Raw genomic sequence first — 26,574 nt, forward strand, 5'->3', positions numbered from 1 at the left:
TGCTTCTATTAGTGATAAAGAACTACTGGCACGACTCTCAAGCAAAGATGGGCAACATCATCCAGAGCTTATCTGAATCATTAGGTGACATGGGGTTTATTTGAAGTCATAAATTCTTGTACCGTTAGTTACATACTTACTCCTGCACAGTCATGACTTCTAAGAAGCATCAAGTCGTCAATGCTAAGTAAAGAATCAGGTCCTTTTTATCTCTCCCATTCTTAGAATCTAACAGGATTACAGATTGGAGAAAGTTTGCTTTGATGTGTGGGCACACGGTGAACATTTTTGTGAGGAAGTATTTTACTGTAATTTAACTTTTATTGTCAGGCATGACATTTTTTACAGCTAATTGTTCTCTTCTAGCTTTTAAAATGAACAGATCTTTCTATGTTTCAGCTCGTATATTGAAATGATACTGTCACTGTTAAAGGTGACCTGAAAATTATTTTAGATGATTGCTTTTTTGTCTTTATGTTAATTTATAAATAAAAATATGTAAGAAAATTCAGACTCTCTCTAAAGTTTGTTTTCCCATTTTCTGTTTTTATTTTTATATGTGTCATTTCTTGAATTTCAGTTTTACTCGAGGACAAGATAGACTGTACGTGATTATCTAACTTCTTTTTGAAGCTGAGGAAATAATAGACTTTTGGAACATAACCCTGCTCTGCTCTTTGGTCTGCAATATGAGCTCATCGGTGTTCTGTTACTCTGGGGGACTACCAGGCCCTTACCTCTTCTGCTCTGGAGCTGAAACTCTGTGGCCACTCTATTTGTTAGGCTTTTCATTTTGTGACTGATGACTTTGATGCATAGTAGCCTTAAAGAGAAACACCAAGAAGCAAGAGACACTATTCAAAGACCTGCAGCCCTCCAAAGAAGAGTAGGCAAGTGGAGCACACACGTACAGATGTATCAACACTTACAATAAATAAATAAATAAAAAATAAAAGCATACACCACAGGATAATACTAGTGAGCCTTATTAAGACTTTTTTCTTTAAGGGAAATGATTTGTATGCTTTTAGGAAGAAGAGTTATATTCTCATTTGGAACAGAATATGCATCCAGAATCAAAAATATCAAAATGTTCACTATGCAAAGAAGTTCTCTCACCTAAAGCCAGGTCAGATGCATCTGGGAATTGTGAGTACTCTTTAATCTTTCATTTTATGTGCACAATAGAGATCAAACTTCTAAAAGATCTGAGCAACAGTTTTATACTGCAAAGAATAGAATATCTGTTAAACTCAAGCATGTACAAGATGTGAAGTCCCTACTGAGAATGTAATGTGAAAGTCTACTCAGTGGTGCATGTTTCTTTAGGAAGTTATAGAGCTAGTAGCTTGATTGATTTAACTTCCCTCTTTCCATCAACTTTCAAAAGATGAGAACATTCTGAAATGTACAGTGAAAATCTTTGTTAAAAAAAAAAGATTGTATTATGTAGAAAACCAAATCAAATGACTTTTTTTCTTAGTAGACAGCTATGCAGTCTGTAATCACAGTGTATCACAAGAGCATGAGGCTGCTTCACTCAAGGGATATATGAAAATCCACAGGAAAACAAATCTAAAGGCAACCTAGATACATAGAGGTGTTGTATAGGTGTGTGGACAAAGGTTAAAATGAAGAAGTCAGGATGTGTGTGCAAGTGACATGTTCAGTACGGCTGACTGTACCCTCTATATACCCTTGTAATAGTTGGGAAGAAAAAAAGTAAGAAAATTTTATTCTTTCTCAAAATAAATTGTTACAGCATGTTCCCAATAGCCCAACTTGTACCATTTTAAGAAAACTCTAATACAATTTCAAAAGAACAATTCAAACTAGCACAAGATTCAAAATAAACAAAACTTCAAGCAGTACTATTCAGGATGTAGGTCAGGATATACAAAATTTCATCATTTATCTCAAAAACAGGTTATTTCAATTTCTAAAGAGATAGTACTGTAGTGACATAAATTCTGCATCCTCTACAATATACCTCTTGAAATTTTTTTGAGGGAAAAGAAGGTTTTTGATGTTGTATCCCATAAATCCACACTGACAAAATGATGAAGCATGGCTGGACAGCGAGATGGACCAAAATTCAGCTGGAGGAAAGTCACCATCTGTGACCCATAACTCAATAATATGTCTGATACTATTAAAGATTTTCTGCAGGCCCTCCTGTCCTTTTTCCATAGGGCTCTTCCTAGGCTTAGGCCCCATGTCACTCCCTAGGCCTGGGGAAACTACAGCAGGGCTGGTGTCCCTCTCCCACTGCCCTGCCCTCATTGGCCATGGCCTCACCAAGATGGGTCAGCCTACAGGCCCGTGGATTGAGCTGGCTTCACAGCCACTGAGGCACCAGCAAAACTGCTCTGAAACTGTAACATAAAGTTTTCTCTTCTGTTTTTCCCTCTCTACTCATTCCTTGTGGGTATTGCATCTAGATCTGGGGTCCCCAGCTCAGGAAAGATGTGAAGCTATTGGAGCAGATCCAGAGGAAAATGATGAAGATAATCAGAGGGCTGGAGCACCTCTCCTACAAAGACAGGCTGAGGGAACTAGACTCATTCAGTCTAGAAAAAGGAAGGCTCAGTGGAAAGATTATAAGCTTTCCTTCTTATATGAGGGAAATGAACTTTTTATATGGGTAAATAGTGATAGGACAAAGGGCTTTCAAAGGCTTTAACTAAAAGAGGGGAGATTTAGATTAGAAATTAGGGGAAAATATTTTAATCAGAGAGTGGTGAGGCACTGGAACAGGTTGCCCAGGGAACCTGTGGATCCTCCATCTTTGGAGGTGTTCGGGTCTAGGCTGGAAGGGTCCCAGGGCAACCTGACCTATTACTTGATTTAGTGGATGGCAACTCTGACTCCAAGAGGGAGGACTGAAACTACGTGATTTTTGAGATCTCATCCAACACTAGCTATTCTGATTATATGATTCAATGTTTCTATGATTACTGGAGAAGAATGATTAGACTCTGGTTAAGAATGTGAAGAACAGAAGATGGAGAGTGAGAATTATGTGACATTTTTTTGTCCACAATCAGTTTCTGCTCCCATGTTTTATAATATTTTTTTGTTTTGTGCTAAGGTGAGTTAAGATTTTTAGCTTTGTATCCACAAAAATGTTTCAACAAAGATATGAAGAAAGGAACACAATCCTTTTACTGTTACTTTCTATTATTTTAAATTAATCCAGTGTTCACCCTAAACACTTAGGAATCATTGAGATAAATGTTGCTAGTTTCTTTCACCTATTTAATTATTATTCCAAATACCTTATTCAGAAATCTCCAATAACCCGTCACCATTCTGAAAATCTATTGTTTCCTTAAACTGTCCATAAGATTACACTTATGTTAGAGATCACTTCTCATCAAAGGGGTAAGATTAGACAAGAAAATATAATGCCGGTAAAACATACTTCAACAATACACAGGTAAGTGTGTAACAGAACTTCTAACACACTTGATTTTTATTCCCAACCTTCCTCTAGTTAGAATGTATTTTCTTACTGACTTTGGTAATTTGACTTTTAGGCAGACCAGCAGTGCATTACATAAACAGTGATTGGAAAGATAGTAAGCTTTTTCTTGTTGGAATATATCCACCTATTTCTTTTTGACGAGGTCAAAAATCTCCTTTATTTCAACTTTACACTTGGCTGCTGATGAAAAGTGGCTGCATGCTTTGACATAAAATAACCCACAGACGTTAACATTAAATAATAAACATTTTAAAGCTTTTGTACTAATAACTGAATTCAGGACAACAACAGAGTAGAAATACCCATCTGTCAACAACTGTGCTTCTAAAGCATTTTGCTTTAAAACTGTAAGCACTAATTGCACTTCCACTCTACAGTAACTCAAACAAACCTTAAAAAGCATTGCAGAACAAATCTTCAGATTACTACCTTCAAAAAAAAAAAAAAAAGAAAGAAAAGAAAAGAAAAAAGAAAAAAGAAAACAATGAATTCCTTTACTTAATTCTCACTTTTAAAATCCATTTAGAAAATTTGCAACAGCTCTAAAGTGGCTAAGGTAGGGGAAAAAAAATTAAAAACGTTAAATCCATCCAAATTGATGCTTGTAATTTTAAGGGACTCCACAAAGACAGTTCAACTGAGTTACAAATCTTTGTATTTCCAGACAAAAATCCTCTATTCACTGCAGAAGTGTGATATTTTGAATGTGTGTCAAAGAGGTGTACATACTCTTAACTGTGTACATCCATCAATACAAATCATTTCTAAGAGGGAGCAGAGCATAAAGTCTCTGGCAAGATGACATCAGATAGTGAGTGAACATCTTCAGACCATGAAATATTGGGAAATACATATATGTTTAGGACTTGTGTATCTGAAAATGACAACCATTTTTGTGGAAAAGTAACTGGAATGGACACTTGATAGGTCTGTGTACACTTTATTTTCATATCTGAACTTAAACCAATGCTACTCTATGGATGAGCAACAAGAATAATCTGTCAAAACTGCTAAAGTAAACATGCCCTTGGGTATATTTTCTATTCCTTTCCCATTTCTCCAATTTACAAAATTTGTAACTTTATTAAGACAGTTATACTTTGTATGGATCTACCTTCCCGCACCGATGAAATCTAAAGTCTTTTATTTCTGTACATAATCTTTCACTAAACAGTAAACTAGTAACTAATTTCAAACATTTTCTGGTCTGAGAATAGACATAGAACCATAGAATGATTTGGGTTGGAAGAGACCTCTAAGATCATCTAGTTTTAAACCCCCTGCTATAGGCAGGGACACCATTCTCTAGACCAGTTTGGTCAAAGACCCATCCAGCCTGGCCTTCAGTACATCCAGGGAGGAGGTATCCACAACCTCTCCGGGCAACCTGTTCCAGCGCTTCACTACCCTCTCAGTAAAGAACTTCTTCCTAATATCTGGTCTAAATCTACCTGTTTAAAGCCATTTCCCCTCATCCTGCCACTTATAAAAAGTCCCTCCTCAGCTTTCCTGTGGGCCCCTTCAGGTAATGGAAGGTTGCTATAAGGCCCCCTAGAGTTTTCTCTTCTACAGGCTGAAGAGCCCCAGCATTCTCAGCCTGTCCTCACAGGGGAGGTGCTCTAGCTCTCTGATCATCTTTGTGGCCCTCCTCCAGGTCCATGTCCTTCTTGTGTTGGGGGCCCCAGAACTGGACACAGTATGTCAGGCGGAGCCTCACAAGAGTAGAGCAGAGGCACAGAATCACCTCCCTTGACCTGCTGGTCACACTTCCCTTGATGCAGCCCAGGATATTGTTGGCCTTCTGGGCTGCAGACTAGTCCTCACATTAGAAATGCCTCTGAGAAACAAAAAGAGGGAATTTCACTTAAAGCATGGAGAAAGGCTCTGATACATGGGAGCACAGCCTCTATATCTCACAACTAGGCTCATACACCTTCCAGAGATAAAATTATTTTCAATGCTAGGTCTTCAAGCTATTCCTCCATAGGAAGTGATTCTGCACAATAATCTCATGTGCTACAGAAACCCAACTACATTTCTTAGAAGGTTGTGCAGTCTATAAAATGGTAGAAAACCAACAATACAGTCACATGAATTAAGTTAATAGTCACAAACCAATGATTTTGACATTTAGTAGATCTGATAAAAAATAAAAAATAATAGAAGTAGTACCGTACATTTACACACTAAACTTCTGAAACTTCTCTTCCACTTTTAGATCACTTTGCTCTCCTAATTATCATTTTCATATTGGTATCGAGCAAACGTGCACTTCAGAGATGGGAAAGATAGAGAAAAGTACATGACAGAAAAAAAAAAAAAAAAACACTTAAAATCTACCAGAAACTAGTTTAGAAAACTTCATTAATTTTGAACTAGTAAAAGTAACAGTAAAGTAAAATACATTGTTAGCTTATATGCCATACATCCCAATTAGGATTCTTCTGCTTTAATTGTATTCAAAAGGCAGTCTTCTACTTGATAGAGTTGTTCAAGTTTTAGACTTCCACATCACATCTGCACAAGTTTTAGACTTCTTATTCATTTATCTTCTACAACCTCAGATGTATGAAATTGAAAGTTTGGAAGAAGCAAGGAAGAAATCAAAATGCATAAGCTTGGTAGCACTTTTATCAGAAGATAGCAAGGTTAGTCTAGAACAGTCTTATAAATCCACTGATATAAACTTCTGCTGATTATCTCACTTTTCTAGAAAGTTAAGTAATGAAAAACTACTTTAAAATCTTAAAGAAAAAAACCAAAATGTCTCTGTAAAAGGGAAGAGGCGCACAAATTCTAGTACACACTGAATTACAGCCAGAGCTATGGTACCCTAAAAGACAAGCAATTCTCTAGTTCACATTCCAACTACTATGAAAAAATTCTCCAAAGCATCACACAGAAGTCTACAGCTAGGCTAGGCCACTGTCACTGTTTCAAAATCCTGCATATTACAGATATTAAGGTACATGCAGGTCTTAAAAGATTCTACATTATTCATTACATTAGTAACTTGTAATCAAGGAACTCATCAAGGAACAAGGGCAAGGCCAGTCTGGTCAACCTGATGCTGATTAGCCCATAAAAGTGCATGATAATGTATTCTCAAGAGATTTTGTTTGAATTTGAGAGCAAAATTATTTCCAGCTTCAAAACATGTCCTTTTTTCCTGGTCAAATTTCAAGCTAGCAACCCTGATTAGAAAGTGAAATGCAAATACATCTGAAGAAACAAGATTAGGTGACTCATGACTTCCCACTGCTATCAGCAGGAGTGTAGAAGTCTGTGCAATTATTGTGTATTAGGCAAGCAAGGCTAGGTAAAAAGTGATGTCTTTGCCAAACTAATTTCTGTTTAGATACATTGTTTCCACATAAGCATAGCAAACTTCCAGACCAAAAAGAGTTTCTCTCATTAGAAGCAGGACAAGCTTTTAACATGTTAGAAGACTGTACACAAAAATAAGGTAAATTAATATTATGCCCTCAAATCCTTTCAGCAATATTTAGGACTAACTGAAAGTGAAAAAAACTGGAAGTCAGTGGCTGAAGCAATGCTTCAGTGTTGTTCTGGCTGCACTTTAGCAGGGTTCAAACATTACTGTTTCCACGTATCTACTTGCCACTGCTTCCGGTTCAAGTTACCACTTCACCTTAATATTCTAGCATAACTACAGATAAAGTTGATCCCTGAGCATCTTCATGAAGTAAGGTGACATAGCTGAAAGCACACAAGCTTAATAGTAAGGTGATCACTGGACTGATAGGAAAGAAGTATGCATCCAGATATGCTGATGTGCCAGATTGTTGTGTCTTTCAGATATATCGTAAAACAAGAAAAAAATCTCACAAACTCTTAGCCACAGTTGATAATGCATTTTCTATTCCAGAAACATACTTCACAGAAAGAAAACTCTTCCAAACATCACCAGGACTGGTTGTAATGGTTGGCCCAGAACCCCTTATCAGTCAATTGAGGTAAAACAAAACCATTTCAATTACCAGAAAGTAAACGGAAAGTGAAATCATGGACTTCAAGAGCTCCTGCTACATCTGTTTAACTAAGATTACTAAAGACAAAAGGCTTTACTATACATACATCATGGAATTTAAGTACCTGGTTCCACCACCTATCCCTCAACTGCTTTACCCCCACTGTTAAAAAAAGCTCTTAGCATTTCACAGAAATCCATCTCTCTCACTTTAGGGATGACACCTCATCTGTTGCCCTCTTTTCCCTACTGAGGCCATTGCACAGGGAATTACGTATTCCTGGCGCAGAACATCAGACCCATTTTCCTTCTCTTTGCTGTTTTTCACTCCATCCTCTTTATCTCTAGGTGTTGTTCTCATCTATGAGAAGAACTACAAGATAAAAGGAGAAACAAAGAAAATAACTTTAGAAGACCTCAGCTAGTGCTTTCATTTTCATCAAAACCTTCAGATGTTTAAATATCCTTATGTTCTGCTTAACACTTTGTTGCCTGCGGTTCTCTTCATCTCTCACCATCAATGACCTTCATGTAAGGAAGATCAACTTAGATATGAAAGACTGATGAAGTACATACAGACTGAAAAGAATACAGATTTACATCCTTTTGACTAAAATACTTTTCCTCTTCAGAGACAAGATCTGCTTGCTCCAAGTATAAATCTTGGAAGAAAATAACAGGTGATTCTTTTGCTTTTTAGATAAGCTATCATTAAGTACAGTAAAAATGAAGCCTGTATTCCTTGCATCTTTTTAATTCAGTTCAATACAATTTTAATCTTTCCACAGCTTGCTTTTTGGTCTATTGAGAGAAAATGTAATATTTACCCCTAATTAGCTGCAATAACTTTGTCTAAACAAAGACTGTTTCATAGCATTCTATTTAAAAAAAAAAAAGAGCTATTTACTCTATGTTATATGCTACACTGTTATTCTCCATTCTTCCTCTTCTCCAGAGATCAAGCTAACAGTCCACTTAGCTTTTTAATGTATGAAACCTATACCTAAAAGGAAATGGGACTAGCTTTTCAAATATTCCCCACTGTGAAACTCAAATAAAGCCTAAATAGATCACTGGATCTACAAAATAGTATGGAAAAAATAAATAAATAAATAAGCTGGAGTCACCTATTCCAGTACTGGTGATTATTTGGTCTAACTTGAAAGATTTGGTCTAACTTGAAAGATTTACAGCTGGACTGATGAAGGAGTAGCCTTCAGCATGAGTCAGGAATGCTAACCTCAACTCGTATCTTTGTGACCAAAGTTATTCTGACTACTTTTGATAACCAAAGCACTTTAGAGGTTGTTCTCATTTGAATTGTCAAACTTGAAAACATTACACTTGCATAAATTCCAAATAGGTGTAGAACACTGCTTCCGTTCTAAACTAATCCAAGATTTTTACTCCTCATTATCTAGTAAATTTCTTGCATTAAGGCAGAAATGCAACACAGCCCATATACACCAAATACTCCCCTGGTCTTCATCTTCATATCTTCTGCGTAGACAGATACTGTTGGGATTGGGTTTTGGAAAGACAAGCCTGTCTTTCAAAATACAGGTAACCACAGTTGCCTTGTACAACTGGCATACCCTATCCTTCTCCAACAAAGAGTGAGAGAACATTTATATGCTGAACATGTTGGTTTCGCTGCCGATATGAACACACACTTTGGCCCCCATTAAATATCTGGAAGAAACCCTTTCACAGCCACAAGTAACTCCAGATCACACCCCCAACAAGTAAAAGCTTCTAGTGCTCAATATCAGTTTCCACAATATCAAACTAAAATAAATTGACTGCAAGATGTTTTTGGCTGCAATGTTTTTTTTCTGAGAAGTGTAAAGGAGTGGAACAACAGCAAAAGTATAGTACAAACAAGAAATACAGGTAATTAACTGGAAAGTGGAAGAAACAGAAGGACCAAAAATACATTAATCCTGGAGTTTCTCATGCTACTTGAAGTTATAGTCCACATTTCCTTCCCATGGGATATCTACAAACTGTTCTTTGTCTATCCTATTTAATATTCTCCAAGAGAGTAAGGAGTACAGGTGCACACTCACATACATCCATAAGGAGTATTTCAAATAAGAGTTGAAACACGAATTCTCCCTCGTAAGATGGAATTTACCATCACAGACAAATAGAGTCTGACAGATGTTCTGCTCAAAGCCAATTCATATAAAAATTAAAGTGCTATAAAAAAATCCAAAGGGACACATGGTAACATTGCCCATAATCAACAGTCAGAAGCTTAATACATTAGTTGTAACATTTTATAGAAGAAGTGACTGGGAAGATGTTCCAGGAGCATTAGGTTTGGTAATGTAAGAATAAGTACTTCTGTATGGTACTCAGTGGGAAAAATAAAATATGGGTTCAAAGTAACAATGAAAGGGTACCTTACACCCTACTCATCTCAGAAAAATAGGTTTTAAAAAATCTTATCAGTTGAATCTCAAATTGCTAGGCCTACAAACCACAACAAAACAGGCATATTTTTTTGTAAATTATTTCAAAATAAACATAGCAATACAGACTGTAGATGCTAATTTCATTATGTGTGTTTTCCATGCCTCTCTTAAATGGTTTGTTTTAACCAAAAAAAGTTAACCCATTATGTGAAAGCCTCATTTATATTCCCAGTGAATCATCTTCCAGAGTCAGATCACATTTCCTCTAGAGTTGGACATGTATCACTTGCAGATGTCTCAGAGAGCCACTTGTGTTCTTTAGTAAATAAAGTAAAATTGAGTTACCTGATATCTAAGGAGATGAAACAGCAGAGCACTATATCTTGACATAAATGAAGGCTGTTGCTCTATCCCATATGCAAGGATCAAGTCCAAAAATCCAGTAAGAACCACATTGTACTCTCTTCTGCCACACAGAAGCTTTACTGTCTCTTCTCCCAAGCATGTAAGACAAACTGAAAGCAAATCAGAAGTCACACATATCATTTTTTGTGATCATTACTTATGGATGCTGCTGTTCTCTCTCTGGCCCTCAATTTACTCACTTGGGAAAAATTAGGAGAAGAACACTAAGCTTTCAGCTCATAAATGAGATATTAATTTTATCAGATATCATAAATACATGATTTGCCAACTTAAATCTTAGATGTCCATTTAACCTGAAAAAATATGAATTAAAACCCACTTCAGAATTCCATCAGTACTAACATCATCACAGATCTAAGGCAAACAAACAACAACAAGAAAAACACAAAACTAAACAAACCAAGAACAACTTTCATTGATCTTACAGACTTTCAGTTCCTCAACAAACCACCACATATCTGATGCTACACCACAGGAAAAAGCTAAAATTGAACTAAGAGCCCACAAGTCAGTGAAAAGTTTTTTTGCTAAATTTTGAAAGGTAGCAATAACCCTAAAAGAAATCTTAACTCATCACATGGTAATTTCCATCCAAACATCCTGAAAAGTAACTTCCGTCAACATTCCAGTTAGAAATTGCATGCAATAGCTTATTGTTTAAAAAGCATTTCTTAGAAATCCTTAGGTACAGTAGTGCATGAACGTCAGTTTCTTGTTCATGTATTTCATTTGATTTCCATTTAATAGACAGCTTGTTCCTCCTAGTCTTTCATACTAATTCTACGCTTGTTTTTATTCATATACAAATTTTACGCATTTTTTTTAAATATGAGCCATCTAATTTAGTGAAGTATTAATAGCTCCTTTTGATGACCCAGTAATCAGTGAAATTAGCGATCTGTATTGCACACAAAGAACTGTATTTGGAAAATTGAGTTTTGTCACCTCGAACAAGAGGTTAGGAGTAGCCTTGAGTCACTTTACAGCTATCATTTTGAAAAAAAAAATAGTTACATTCAGATTTCAAATGGGAGTGGACAGGAATATGAGTAATGAAAGGTTTTGATAACAGATCAAAAAATTGTGATTTTTTTAAACTATTTCTTCAAGTATAATTAACTAAGTTGAAATTCTAAGGGAGATCTTCTAAAGACTTGTTTTTTTCCCATGTCATTCCAGTATAAACATGGCATTGTGAGTGGATTAGGTGAGAGTTCTTTTATAGACAAGTAAGCATGAAAATATTCATTTGCTTTTATTCAAAGTCAGAAAAAAACACCAACCATTTTCAATATTGATTCCATACACACACAGGAAATTGTTGCCTCACAGACTTTATATAATCTACAGTGTCATTTATTGTAAACTCTATTAAACTGTTTTGAAGGTTGCTTATCACAGAGAAGGGTAACATGGTTAACTGGAATCACAGAATTGCAAGAGTTGGAAGGGACATCAGGACATCATTGAATCCAACTCCCAATATGTATATATATATATATATATATATGGAGCTATGACATGACAGAGAACATAAATGTACTTTTTAGTAACGTGCTGAAAACGTAGAGGATATTGTTCATTAAATTAGTTAAATAAAACCATTTGCATTCAGTTCCTTTCCATTTAGACACTATCAGGCTTACTAATAAGCTGGTCTTCCTGACAATGACATCAAAGGTAAAACTATCAATGAAAACAACACCAATTGCAGTTGTATTATTTGTAGCTGGTAAGTTAGGCCACAGAATGATAACCTTTGAGTTTGTCTAGATAGACAAAACACTGTTTTGATTACATGAGATTTAAAGTTTTCAAAAAATGGACTGTGAACTAGTTCAAAATGCATTAATAAATCACCAAGTAACACTAACTTCTAAACTTGTTTTATCTAATCTGGAGGAAAAGATTAAGAGGCGACCTCATTTCTATCTACAACTTCTTGACGAGAGGAACTGGAGAGGGAGGTGGCAAACTTTTCTTCCCAGTTACCAGTGATATGACACATGGGAATGGCACAAAGAAGTTCCAGGGGAGGCTCAGACTGGGTATTAAAAAAAAAATTATTTACTATGAGGGTAGTCAAACACTGCAAGAGTTTTCCTAGAGAAGTGCCTCATGCCTGTCAGTGTTCGAGAGGAATTTGGGAGATGCCCTCCTTAACATGCTATAACTTTCTTTAGCTCTGAAGCAGTCAGGCAGTTGGATTTGATCTTTGTAGGTCCCTACAAACTGAACTTATCTATTTAGTTCTAAACAAGAATGACACAATCTTAAACTACCAAATTCTATATTTCATCCATTATAATTATTATAACATATAATATTATTAATACTGTATATCTAAAATGACTACGGTCTTAATATTTACAAGACAAATGAATGAGGTATTATGGGACACCTGGAAATAAGTTTCCTGTTGCAATTGAGGGGCAAACTCTTTGTAACTTCCACACATCAAAATTTTTTAAAACATTGGAATGGTTTATTATGGCTTAACCTGGCAGATGGCTAAGAATCACTAAGTTGTTCACTCACTCCCTCCTTTTCCCAGTGAATGAGGGAGAGAACTGAGGAAAAAAGTAGTAGTCGTTGGTTGAGATAAAACTATGTATTCGGATAGAGAAAAGGAAAAGGGCAATAGTTATGACTATACATACGAATATACATGAACATGTTTAACAAGTGATATACCACCCAGTGACCAATGCTCAGCTAGCCCCCGAGCAGTGGAAGAAGAGAGATGAACCCCCCCCCTTCAAAGCTCCTACTACATGGTATCATATGGTATGAAATACTCCTTTTGCCCGTTTAAGTCAGCTGTGTCAGTTCTGTTCCCCCCACGTCCTTGGGCCTTTTGCTGCAGATGGCCTTTCTCTGTACATTACTTAGGAATAACTATAAACACTGGTGTGTTATCAACATTATTTCTCTTCTAGAATCAAAACATAGCATCATACCAGACACTTTGAAGAAAATAATTCTGTTCCAGCTGAAACTAAGACATTAGTTAACACCATTATAACAGTCTCTCATGCAAGACACTCACTAAAAAATTAACATACGCGTTTTAACAGGTCCAAAATAGTGGTACAGGATCAGGTTAATTGACAAAAATAACTTATACTGCTTCATGAGGCACTTGTGATACAACACGTAACTACCAAATTAAGCTGAGATTTCATACATCTCAAATATCAGGCAGGATATTATATTAAAATCAGACCATTAAGGTAGATATCCAGATTAATTCAATCTACTTTAAATTGTGTTCAGTATGAAAGCTGGTACTCTTTTCCCCATAATTATTTTAATTAGAAAAAATGAATAAAATATTTAGCAATTCTGCTCAGGAATAACACTCGTTTTTGGTTTTGTTTCCATATTCATTTAACATATCTTTTGATTATCTAACCATATTGATGGAATCAAACCAAAAAATTAATCTTAAAATTTCCATCCTAGGATAAGCAAGTTAGTATGACTAGAACCCAGAGTTACTTCTGTTCAGAACAAATTTAAGTGAGATATTTCTTCACTGAATTTAAATATTCAGCATATAACAAAGTATTTGAATACAATGAAAACATTTGCCATGTCTTAATTAAGAAATGCTAAGCACTTGAGACTACTGGACATAGCAACATATGTGTTTTATTGTTGAGTGCCAATTTCAAGTTTCAATCATTGAAATAAACAATTTCACCTGTCCCATGATACAAGAATATATTATTAATTAATGAAGAAATGACTTTAAGTTGATAACCTATTTTAAACATGTGAATAATCATAAATAACTGTGCTCTGTGCCCCTAGGAATACTGTCAAGTGCGTCAATAAAACATGGTATTACAGAAAGGGAAAGATCCTAAAGATTGTTAATTTTTGCAATGAAAGTGTTCCTGCTGTAAAAAAGTAAAAGAAAAAAAAAAGAAAAGATCCTCATATTCACTGAGTAACCAGCATAACAGAGTTTAAACTGTCATACATTTACCTTCAGGGAAGAATCAACTACATTGCAATGCTGTAAATTCCTGTCTGGAAAAAACTGCTGTCTGGAAGTCAAAACCACTGCATTCTAGTGACTAGACATTCAGTTTAGTTTGAAGAGACAAGAGCTGAATTCAAATTTTACACTACTCAGGCTCAGTGCTGAGCACAGTCAGCCACATATATTTTTGTTGATAGATAAAGAGCAGGGAGGAAACATGAAAGCTAATACAGAAATCTTGCATCTGCCTAAGGACATAAGAAATACAAAGAAATTCCCAAAGTAACCACAAAATATTTGCAAATATCTGTCTGATATTTGCTCAGAAATATTTATTTCCTTGGGATTGAGTCAAATTGCAACTTAGATCCAAATTAGAATTATGCCTAGATGAGCCTATTTGCTGTTAATACATATCATGTTTTTGTTGAAGTCACTGATACCTTAAGAGGCTCTGGTAGCCAACTTCAGTCTAAATAAGGAAATTAAATCCTCTCACACACCACTAATTTGGAAAGAATATTTCATTCTTCTCTTTTCCTAACCAGACACCACGTCCCATCCTTCTTTGCTCATTTGTAGGTGTTAAAAGCCATTGTTTAGTTGACTGTATATTATTTGTTAGAAGTGTTACAAAAAACTTCTGTTACTTCAATTACATACAGCATTTATCACTGACAAAAGTTATTGAAATGCTTGCAAGTCTGAATGAGTGAATATATCCTCATTTTACTAGCCAGTGTTCAAACACAGCTTACATTTTTAACCTACAAAATCATGAGAAGTATTTACAAACATACAGTTGAGAATTCACAAGAAAACACTGTTGATGGAGTTGCAGCAACTAATCAAATATGGCAGTGAGAGGGTGAAAAGCTGGAGTTTAACATTCAACAGGAGTAAGATAAGAAAGAAATGAAAAACTCTCAAATAGGGGAAAACCAAATAAACTAAAAAAGATGGAATTATATAAGTTCTTAGCAGGACATACAAAAGCATTTGTTTTTATTGCAGGCTCATAAGAGGTATAGAATTTAAGAACTAAAGAGCAAATTCATTTTATTTAAAAAGGAATTTTATCATTTTATGAGATTCTAGAAAGGACTTCTTTTCCCCAGACCTTTAAGGACATTGAAATATCACACTGAATAGAACAAATAAGAGAGCTCCCATTTGTTCATAACAGATTCCTAATTAGTTTCCAGAATACGTAAAGAACTGCCAATAACTGAAAAACTTGCTTTTAAATATAGAGGCTTGTAAATAGAAAGTTTAGGATGTCTCTGTCAGAGGCTGCTTCTATAGAACTAGGATTTTCCTTAGAACAGTGTAACTGTAATTAATAGATACAATTGCTACTGTAGGATATATTTTAGTGTAAATCTCCATACTTCCAACAACGTTCTTATTTTCTTAACACCAGCAGATGTTAAATTAGGCTTTTTTTTTAAAAAAAAACAAAAAACACTACAAACACTTCTGGATTGACTTGTCAACACAACAGCTAATGCTCTAGCCATTTCTGCAGAATAATACCAGTACTGTTACAAACAGCACAAACACTAATTTGTAAAGCAAAGCTAGGTACATAGCATTACACAAGAAGACACTTTCATCTCAACTCAATCACAATGAACCTGATCAGGGCTACTAATGATCTAATGCAAGGCTTTACTTCTCTCCTTTAAGACCATCATAAAGATAGTCAACAAATTTTTATTTTCTTAATTAAGAAAAGACAGAGGATACAAGATTCTACTGTAAGTATGTACATTCTTCCTCATTTAACCTTCTAAACAATAACTGACATTGGAATGGGAATTAAAACTTCAAATCTTCATGCCAGAGGAATGTCTTAAGAAATTTCATTTGCTGTATTAGTGATATCCAAGCAAAGTTTTATTTTAATGACAGAACACACAGCACATTAAGTCATATAGTTATTTCAGTAAAGCTAATATAGTTTTTTTCTGGATACATGAACACAGACAGTTGATTAGCAGAAAGAAATGGTTATTTATGTGGAGAAGTCTTCAGCAGACCAGAAAGTTATAGCAAAATCTAGCTTTAGATAATATATGCGCCTGTTTGCTGAAAGGAAATTAATGATAAATGATGATTTCTTCCATGGTACAGGGTTGTTGGTTTTTTTTGTCCCCCCCCTTCCCCCCTCTGAAAGTTGCTTAGGTTTTCTATAATTGCTTGTTTTTGTTGTTTTGGTAAACCATATACACAAACAAGTATTGTAGTACAAAACCTAGTATTTTAATGAGAAAGTCCGAAAATATCAAGTCACACTTTAAATTTTAAATAATGCAATAAATCTGCATTGAATGCAATTAGGGTGTCTATTGAAGACTGTGAATCTTGTCTGAATTTTTAAACAATTTCTATCAATGAAAATGAAGGTGAGGAAGCAGTTAACCAGTTACACAGTGGTTCCTGCCAGAAAGAATACTAATGCAACCACAATCCCTTCAAAAATATTACTTCAGTTATAAAAACAACTGCCACCTTGACTACTTCTTCCTTGTTATGATTGAATACAGATGACTGCAGAATTCTAGAATAAGAAGTTTCACATGGATTTTGACAGGTGAATTTTGGCAGAAAAAATACCAAGTTGCACACATCTGATGTTAATCAATAAATATATTTACCTTCAAATAAGACATTTGAAATTAACCTTATCAAAGGTCTAGAGGATACAGAATCTCATCTGCCACGATGGCATCCTAAAAGATGTTAAAAAGTACTCTCATTTAATGAAAAGGAATTATAGAGTGAATAACACCATCATATAGGATTGTAAAGGAAGAAAGTCTTTGAGAGTAAAAAAAATTCCCAGATTGAGTTTCCAAATGGTAGAAAAAAATTAAGGTCAAAATATTTAAAACACAAAAAGAAAATATAATAAAAAACAATATTCAAAGAGACTAATCCAAAGCTGATCACAATAGCAGCAGCTTTCCCCTCTCATTTGTTAGAGTTTAGATCAAATCATAAGGGGACCAAATTCTTCTCTATCTTGAACCATCAATGCAATCTCTACAACACTAAGCTAGATGGACATAGAGACCAAGGTGTGAGCATAAATACTGAATATACTGTAGTTTAAATAAGTAGTATGTTTTTACTTAAAATAAGAAGTCTGCAAAATGCACCTATAACAGTTTTGCCTTAGGAAAAGAGTACAGCAGCATTTGCTGTAAAAATATAAACAAGCAAAGTGAAAAGTAGAAGATATTTCTGCAAACATAGCTGAGAGAGATGGCACTGCACAGTATGTTATTTGTAGGCTTTGTTATTAGAAGGATATGATATATTTAATAGCAAGTAATCTAAACACTGTATCTGCAAAGTGGATTAAATAGAGAATTTTTGAGATGGTATAATGGATTTGTGTCTAGTTCTTTATCAAACTCGTTTTTCAGAATACTTTCTTCTCATCTTTTCTTAGCTCATACGTAATGCTGAATAGGGGCTATCATGCTGATTAAGTACAAACCTTACTTGTTATTCACAGGTATCAATTATTATTGGTCTCAAACGCGGTAGCCAACTCTTTTTCATCATACAGGCAGAAAAACGCTACAGAACCTGAAATCATACTTGTTATACAAATGATGAAACATTAAGAACCACATCACACCACTTAAGACTTTATGTGAGGTACCTAACCTGGGCAGAATACTATGTAGTCTCTCAAGATCAACTCACACGCTGCAGAAGCAGTTTAACTGAGGTGCCTTGAAGAGACTAATCCGTTACTCTGCTGGTAATGGAGATAACAGATTTTGCAGTTTTGTGCTTGGTAAAGGAAACAAATCCATCACTAGTTTAGATCTGATGCTGCATTTATAAAGAAGAATGGAGGAGCTTACATCTCAGAAACTAAAGGTGACACTTCTCTCAGACAAAGTAAGATTTTTAAGAACTCAGTTCTGTAAGCAAGTCATCTTGGCATTGTGTTTGTCCTCTGCATATCTAGCCAACTTCTTTCTGCTCTGTCAATAACTATTTTAGAGTCAGTGTAAAAGAGCATTTCTACGAAACCTGTTTCTTCCTATTAAGTAGTGCCCTTTACAAGCTGTTAAATGTACTTAGACACTTTTAGGCCAGGGGAAAAAGAAAATGCTAAATAACTTCTCAGTTAGGGACTATTATTTATCTCTCTATATCAAAGTCAGGTGAGACCTCATAGATCTTCCACCAAGAATCTTTTACTCACCTTGCTGGCTTAATGCATCTTAGTGCTCCTTTATTTATTCAAGACTCATTCTGAAAAATCCATTGGCAGTCTCAGACATGCTGGATGTCAATAGAAACTAAGAGAGATGAATTTTGAACAGTAATCAGAACATTAAGAAAATGAACCTAGATTGGGACCGAGGCTTTGTACTACATTTGAAAGCATGAGTAGTCAGTGAGGAAAGTTCCTAAGATTTTGCAGTGTCATGGGACTAATTACCTGAACAAGTGATTAAGAGTCAATATGATACTAAACTTTCCTTGTTAATGCACCGAAAGTTATATGTTGGTGAAAAAGCATCCTTCACATTTCCAAGAACAGACTTTCCTCCATTTCATCACATAAAATCCTTGAAAATGAAAGATCTACATAATTGGACACCACATTCTCTCACAGCATGCACATCAGCTTTCTAGAATGGATGAAGATCCCACATACTACATGAGATTGAATCAAAGATAAACTAACATCAATCAGATATTTTGGATTTTCAGAAGGCAAGATGTTTAATAAATTCTTCATTAAGTATGTGTTGTCTCCAAAGACATGCATTCTTATATCCTGTTTTTTGAACTTCATGTTTTTCTCCTTCCCACATATGTTCTTTAAAAATTGTTTCTTATGTTTTATTTTTGAAGAGCCTACAATTTCAAACTGGATAAATCAATTCAAAAGTAAGAAAATACGACTAGTGGGAACCAAGTGAAAAGGTTTGAGCTCCTAAAAACATGGTCCAAGCTAAGATCATACTCAGATTCCCATATGAGCAACAACTGAATAGCAGTTTTCCCAGTCAAATTCTCAATTTCTCAATCTTCTCAGCTCCATTAAAGAAAAATTAAAAATGCTTCTATACATGAAGATTTTACATAAGATTACAACATGGTCTTTCTTAATCCACTTGCTTGCCTTACTAAGTAGTCAAAGACAAAAGGATTTAAATAAATTATTTCCTTTGAATGTGGTTTGACATTTTCACTAATGCACATGAAAGTTAAATAATTTACCCAAGCCAAAGACTGAATCCATTACACTCATAGGATGGTTTTTAAAGTGATAAACCACTATTAGCATTCTTTGCCAACAGGCGATGAAGCAGTCTTCAAAAATTATAGGGATCAACATCAGTTTCCAGACATCTACATGATATTTATTAGAGTAAAGGAGGCTCCTAGTACATAAATACAAAACTTAACCTTCTATCTAGGAAGCAGATTTTTGGCCTGAAAAGTTGGGATATGATTTTCAGGGAAATAATTTTGTTCAAGGAAATTAAGAGAACGCATGAGTAAAACAGGAATCCCAATTAGTTCCAGTGTAATTTTCTGTGTCACTGTATCATACTTTAAGTGTAATATTTGTAGATGATTTGCTGTAACATACCAGAAAAAAAAATACAAAAAACATAGCAAAACCGACAGCAACCATTTCCATCACACATACCACACATACATCTTTTAGATTTTTATTTTTTTTCTGACAATCTAGAGTGAGGAATAATAAGTAGTAGATTAACACATTATTTTTCTATAATTTTGCCTTTTACATGGTCACAGAATTAATGAATTTAACTACAGATGATTTTTATTGTTTTTGTTTTAAAACATTATAATACAAGAAATACAATGAAAGCATAAACCCCAGAAGCCTAACTCTTCAAAGAAGAGATTTTTATTCTTCTAAATTTTGTTTCCCTTCTTGTTTCTGGATTCGCTTTTATAGAATTTAATAGACTATAGCACAAGTGTCTGTGACAAACTAGAACTGTTCACTACTTTTGAGCAATTTTAAGGTAGAAACAGAAGAGCAGCATTTAGTTTTGTTCTCTAACAGGTTTTCCATACAACTCAAAATACGTTCATTGTGCTCTTAAGTCCAGCATGAAATGTTAAAATATTTGATGCTGTATTCAGGTTCTTCCAGGTAACTGGCGTCTAAATTGCCAATACTGACTCTCAGTCATTAAACAGAAAAAAAGAGTACAAAGATGGTTATATTACACTGTGCAGTGACAGCTTGTAAAAAGAATGAAATTATTGAAAATAGGGACCTCAAATCTAAAATACACATTTTGAGAGTTTCCCTTTTCACTAATGAGTTTAGCCCTGAGGACTAAATCCCCTTTAGCAGTTGCAGGATATCATTTGAATAAGATTCATTCAAAAGTAACCCAACTCATTCATTCCAGAAATATGTGAGAATGATAATCAGAAGTGCAGCTTAGTGTGTACAATAGAGAGATATCCTTAAAATAAATAAATCCAAACTTATCCTAAACACAATATCAATGTGCATATACTCTGAATATTTACCAGAAAATAAGCTCACCCTAGTTTTGCAGTGTCTGAGTTCTTAATAATGCTTTAATCTGTGATACGGAACACCTGAACAAAATCTAAATATCCAAGATGCAAACTTTTAGATTTTATCTGCATCAAAAGTTCACACAGGAGAAACTGAGAGTGAAAGAAGAAAAGAATGAACAGATTTATGGGAGACGTTGTTTCTGAAAGGCAAAGAACATTTCCAAGATATCAAGGTATTTATGTTTAATCGCTGCACAAGCCAAGCTCGCAGAATTCTAGATCTGTGTGTATATATAATTGATTAACCTGTAAAAGAAGAGTATGTATTCCATTTTGTTTAACTTCCAGTAGTTGTACTACACATACTCAAACAAGTGTCCAAATTAAAGAAAAGAGCAGAAGGATATAGTCTCATTTTAGCATACATTGCCTGTTGGGCACTTACTGCTATTAATAGTGAGGACTCAGCTGCTGGTTATGATACTAGAACACAAAATCTATATATAGCACAATAGATTGGACAAGGATGATACAAGTTAATCAGATGAAGATTCACTAATAGATTAGTTTATGCCAACATGCGCTGCTCATGATTTAAGTGATTATAGTTGCTCCTGACTTCTTAATGATAAATACAAACAAGCTGGATGATCTACTCTATATGAGCACAAGCTCTCAATTTAAAATGTCTTCATTAGTTTTAGAGTTTTTAGCACCTGAAACCGAGTTCAGTTCTCCTCCACAGCTATTCTGAGAGTGTTACATATTCTTTCAATTATCAAAATCTTTATTACTTTGATTACTAAAACATTTTCTTCTACACCCGCTTCTAGGCCTTTGCAGTCCTATCCCCAAAAGGTGTATCTGCATAAGTAGAATTGCAATGGTTTACAAACTTTCACAAGATTCACAAATTACAGATAGTAAGATAAGAATTAAGTTTTATAGCATTTCAAAAATTAAGCCAACCAGCCATTCATATAGAATATTTAATTTCATTATTGCTCTATTCATCAAAATTGTTGGTTGTGAAATCTGACAGTAAGAACTTTACTTTTATTATAACAGTGACATAACAACCCTGATCTTGCAGTCTTCCTTTAGTGAAAAAAAAAGTTTTTCAATAACATCTACAGATAATGGACAAATTTATCCTTTTGTATTTCCAGCTGCTTTAGAGATACTATAAGGCAAAGATTTTCTATTTAGTGTGTCATCTTCATTCCTCTAAAGCCTACACAGCCAAAAATGTGCTTACTATTTCCAGTAGCTTGCTAAGTTCTGTTTCTGATAAATCACTGGCTTAAGCAATATAATTGGTATTGATGCCCTTTTTTTTTATATCCTCCAATTTCCAGCTCACTTTCTGAAACTTGAGACACTTTTTTTCTGTTCTGGTTTGGATGCAATGTAATTTGCTGGCAATCTGTCTGTCAGACTTGTTTTTTATACCAAGCACTGTAATATGATATTACAGCAGGTTATTTGCTCATGCTTTCCTGTGCAACCTATTCTACAGAGCCACTTCAGCGGGGGGTTGGACTGGATGATCTCCAGAGGTCCCTTCTAATCCCTATGATCCTGTGAGATTCTGCAGTAAGTGTAATAAAGAAATCCCAGCTTCTGCATTTTGAATGGGAGGAACTGCTGGGGTATAGGAATGAGATTTACTGGAAACATGCCTTTTTATCAAGATAACTGTCAACAAACTAGGGCAGCAGCTCCCATGCCAAAGATCAGTACAGGAGAAAACATGGTTTTTCTGAATGTAATTAGAGAACCAAAAGAAACTCAATTTGAGTGGTCTGAAGTAAGTTGTAGGCCTGATTCTTTGAACACAACTGCTTGGATCAAAAGGGGTCTCTGGCTATTTATACACAGTCTACAAAAATAGGCTTGAAACCACATAGCCTCTATTCTTGGTGACCTAACCTGGAATTTTAGCAACCTCCATAGGCATCCCAGGTGCCACAAGAGGAGGACAGTCCTACAGACATGAGGCAGATGATGTCAGGTGGTGAGGTGCTGCAACAGCCTGCCCAGAGAAGTTGTGGGTGTCCCATTCCTGAAGGTATTTGAAGCCAGATTGGATGAGGCCCTGGCAAATTCATCTAGTGCTTGATTTAGCAGTTGGTAATCCTGCCCGTGGGAGTGCACTGGAACTAGATATCTTTACAGTCCCTGCCAACCCACGCCATTCTGTGATATTAGAGGGAGGTAGTTGAGTCAGCATCCCTGAAGGTGTTCAATAAACATTTAGACATTCTGTTGAGAGAAATGGTTTAGTGGAGGCATGTTGGTGGTAGGTGGATGGTAGGACTGGATGATCTTGTAAGTCTTTTCCAGCCTTGGTGATTCTATGATTAAGTGTTGGTAATTCAGCTATTGAAATTCAATATAAACTTAGGAATCTATGATCAAGTACCTCAAGTATTTGCTTTCAACCCCAGTAATTATCACTTAGCAATTCCTCTGACTTCTCAACAGGTAGATGATCTTTCCTAACCATTCTTATATCTATCTTCTTGTCTGTTGTTCTGGTAAGTCTTCAGCTTGCAAGTCCACAGGGGGTCTTGCTTTACATTAAATTTATAATTTCTATTTCACTATTGTACCAAATACTTGGATTTCTAAACACTGTTCCATTTAGTAAATACTGCTAACATTTTCACTAATCAGCACAAAATTGTTTTTTCAGGTACACAAAATACAGCAAAGGTGCAAAAAAAAAAAAAAAAAAAAAAACCAAACAAACAACAAAGCAAAACATTAAAGCAGCATGATCTTTTCTTCTCTCCCTTCCTTTTTCCCTCCAACTTCCATTTCTTTCCCCTCTCCTCATATTTTCCTCTTTTTTTTCATCCCTGTTAGGATTTCTGCCTTTGTAGGAAAATTGTACAACTACAGTCAGCAAAGGCTTGGTCCTCCAGAAAGTTTGACTGCCCTCCTGCAATTTGCATTACCTGCTTATTTTCTCATTTCTCATCCTGTGGCAATACCGAGTAGTACCAGAGAGAAACACACACTGCAGATTCATCCTAGTGCTCACAGTGTACCATGATGTTGTTTCCATATTGACACTTGGCCATGACAATTCAAGTCTCAGTTTGAAATCCAGAGACTTAACATAAATAGACCACAATACCAGTAGACAAATGCCTTTTCTATGCTAATAAAGCTAATTAGAGAGACAAACGTTCACCTTATGTGCTCTTTTATGAAAGTCCTTCAAACTGCTGTCTTTTCTGTCATTAAGTCTTTGTCCATAATCAATTCTTCCTTTAAGTTTTGCTCGTGTCCCAGCTCTTATTTCCAATGAGAAGGTGGCAAAAATGGTCTTCTACAGTGGTACAATCTAACATTCAGAAGTACAATTTGAATTTCACAACAGAATAACAAAAAAATGAGGAATCTGGTAAACAAAGTAGAAGTGCAAGAAGCACAGCAGCAAGAAGGAATAAAAATATTTATAATAATGTAACAGTTATTTTCCTTCTTCCACACTCAAAAAAATCTCATCACAAAACACAAACCTTTAAGTAAAATCAATGGACATATATTGCCAAGGAAAAATCATATGCAATTTTACTTCATTCACTGCTCTACTACTACAGAGTGCGTTAAAACCCCTACTTCAAGATGTCTCAGGTTCACCCATGCTGTTTCTGCAGTGGCTTGTTCTAGGCACTTTACACTCATTGATTCCAACTCACGGTCAGCATCTCACTCATTTTTCTGCCCTAAAGTACTGAACTCACCATCACCAGAGAAGCCAGCAGCTTTACACTAGTTTCACAGTTCCGGGAGTTGGTCATCAGCAGATCTTACATGAAAGCAGAGATGGTATTTACTGGTTATCCAAATACTTTAGCCACTGTGTAAAAACTACTAAGAATCTGTTGGGAAACGCCCCAAGTTTTCCCAAAGGGTTGCCCTCCTTGCGTGGGGAAGCACGACCACTCAATGTGAGTGCACACAGCTTCAACTTTATTGTAGCAACAAACCCTTATATAGTATACTTGTTTACAGGATCCAGGTTTCATGCAACCAAGCGTATCAGAGAACAATGGTGTTTCCCAAGCAATTTTCATATACAGAACACCTTGCTAAACTGCAACGTACTATTCACACCACTGCACCTGTATTTATCAATCTATTTCTTTCATCTAAGATTACATCGTAGGTCATTAGTGAATCATTAGCTACATGCTCTCGAGCACACTGCGCCCCAACAATTCCCCCCTTTTTCTTTTAGGGCTGTAAGGCAAAACAATCCCTTGGACTGTGCCCCCCTTGATCTTGTAGCCAATCAAGAATGATGTCCGAATCCTTGTTGTCAGTCACAACAAGTGCAGCTTATGGCGCGGTAGCACGCAGCAGACAACTATACAAAATTCTAGCTACTATTACTAGTAGGATAATGATTAAGATCCATTTGAAACCTTCTTTAACAGTATCATATATCCAAGGAGTAAGACCTGGAAACACAGATCGCAGCCAATCATCAATAGGATTATGATCCTTAGTAATGGATCGAGTGTGATTAGGCAACCAATGAATTTGCTTTTGAATTGATTCGCTATGATCAGAAAGATTAAAACAGCACATTCCATCAAATTCCTTACAGCCATGCCCTTGAGCTAGTAAAAGAAAGTCTATAGCGGCTCGATTCTGCAGCACTGCATGGCAAAGGCTGTTCTTATCTTCTAACATTTCTTCAAAGATCTCTGAAGTATGATTGCTCTGTTTAACAGTCCAGCACGCTAGACATTCGATCTGTTTCAAGGCTTGGGCGGCAGCAACTCCTGGGGCTAGGAATGAGGCAAAAATCTTAACAGTCACACTCCATAGCTGTACTTTGTTGGAACAGGTGCTGTCAAGGATTTAGAGAGACCGACGCTCTTTGTGAAAAGCAGTTTTAAGTTCCTTATCAATATTTAACCATTCTATAAAATAATAGCACTAATCATATTAATAATATAACCATCATAATTCAATCAGAGCCTGGATTGACAACACACTAAACATAAGAAAAGATACAAGGCAAACAGCATAATGACAAGAAATACTGTCAAACCCATTAAAAAGAATGAGTTCCAATCAACATACACAGCAGGAATCAGAAACTCCCTAAGGTAATCTATTATTACTTATTGACCCTTGAAAGGTGACAAACCACCAGAAAGGAGAGAGAAGAAACACGCCAGTGGTGGATGCAATAGGCAGTGCCAGCAGGGCGTCCCCTGCTTCAAGGTGCACTTCTCCTCTCTCACCCACCACAGACTCTCCTGCTTTTATCCTTCTCAGGGTCTGCAGGGTTTTTCCATTTGTACACTGCATCCGCATGGCCAGTGCGATATACAGAGCCCAAGTGGAAACCTGTTCGCAGAGCAAAACAAGCTACTAAGGTCAGCTCTCTCTACGAAACAAAATATTTACAACTATAGGCTCAACTGTCAGTTCCCTTAAAACTATCAGAGTATCCCAAGATCATTCTATAGTGAGGGGCGTTTGGGCCCCTGATATAGGTGCCAATTGAAGGGACCAGTGAACTAAAAATCTGTTGGGCAATACTCCAGAATCCTATATTAGAATCACATGTGGAATCAAAGTAAGATAGTGTGCACCTTTGTCTCGAGTGATGCGTAGTCATGTTTCTATAATCCTGACTAGTGGGATGAAAAACAGTTAATCATTCTAT

The 26,574-nt window shown here is 35.7% G+C and overlaps 1 long non-coding RNA gene across 19 annotated transcripts in view; it reads right to left on the reverse strand.

Annotated features, from left to right (window-relative positions):
* The window catches only part of LOC110394271, a 177,906-nt gene extending 151,338 nt beyond the window's left edge, over window positions 1-26,568 (reverse strand). For all 19 annotated transcript variants that reach the window (XR_002435495.1, XR_002435492.1, XR_002435505.1 and 16 more), the window contains exons 1-2: window positions 24,632-26,568; window positions 10,244-10,413 (exon numbers count right to left, since the gene is read on the reverse strand). This is a non-coding gene — a long non-coding RNA (uncharacterized LOC110394271). The remainder of the gene's footprint in view (window positions 1-10,243; window positions 10,414-24,631) is intronic.

Source organism: Numida meleagris, chromosome 2 (genome assembly GCF_002078875.1).
Source record: "Numida meleagris isolate 19003 breed g44 Domestic line chromosome 2, NumMel1.0, whole genome shotgun sequence".
Lineage (NCBI taxonomy): Eukaryota > Metazoa > Chordata > Aves > Galliformes > Numididae > Numida > Numida meleagris.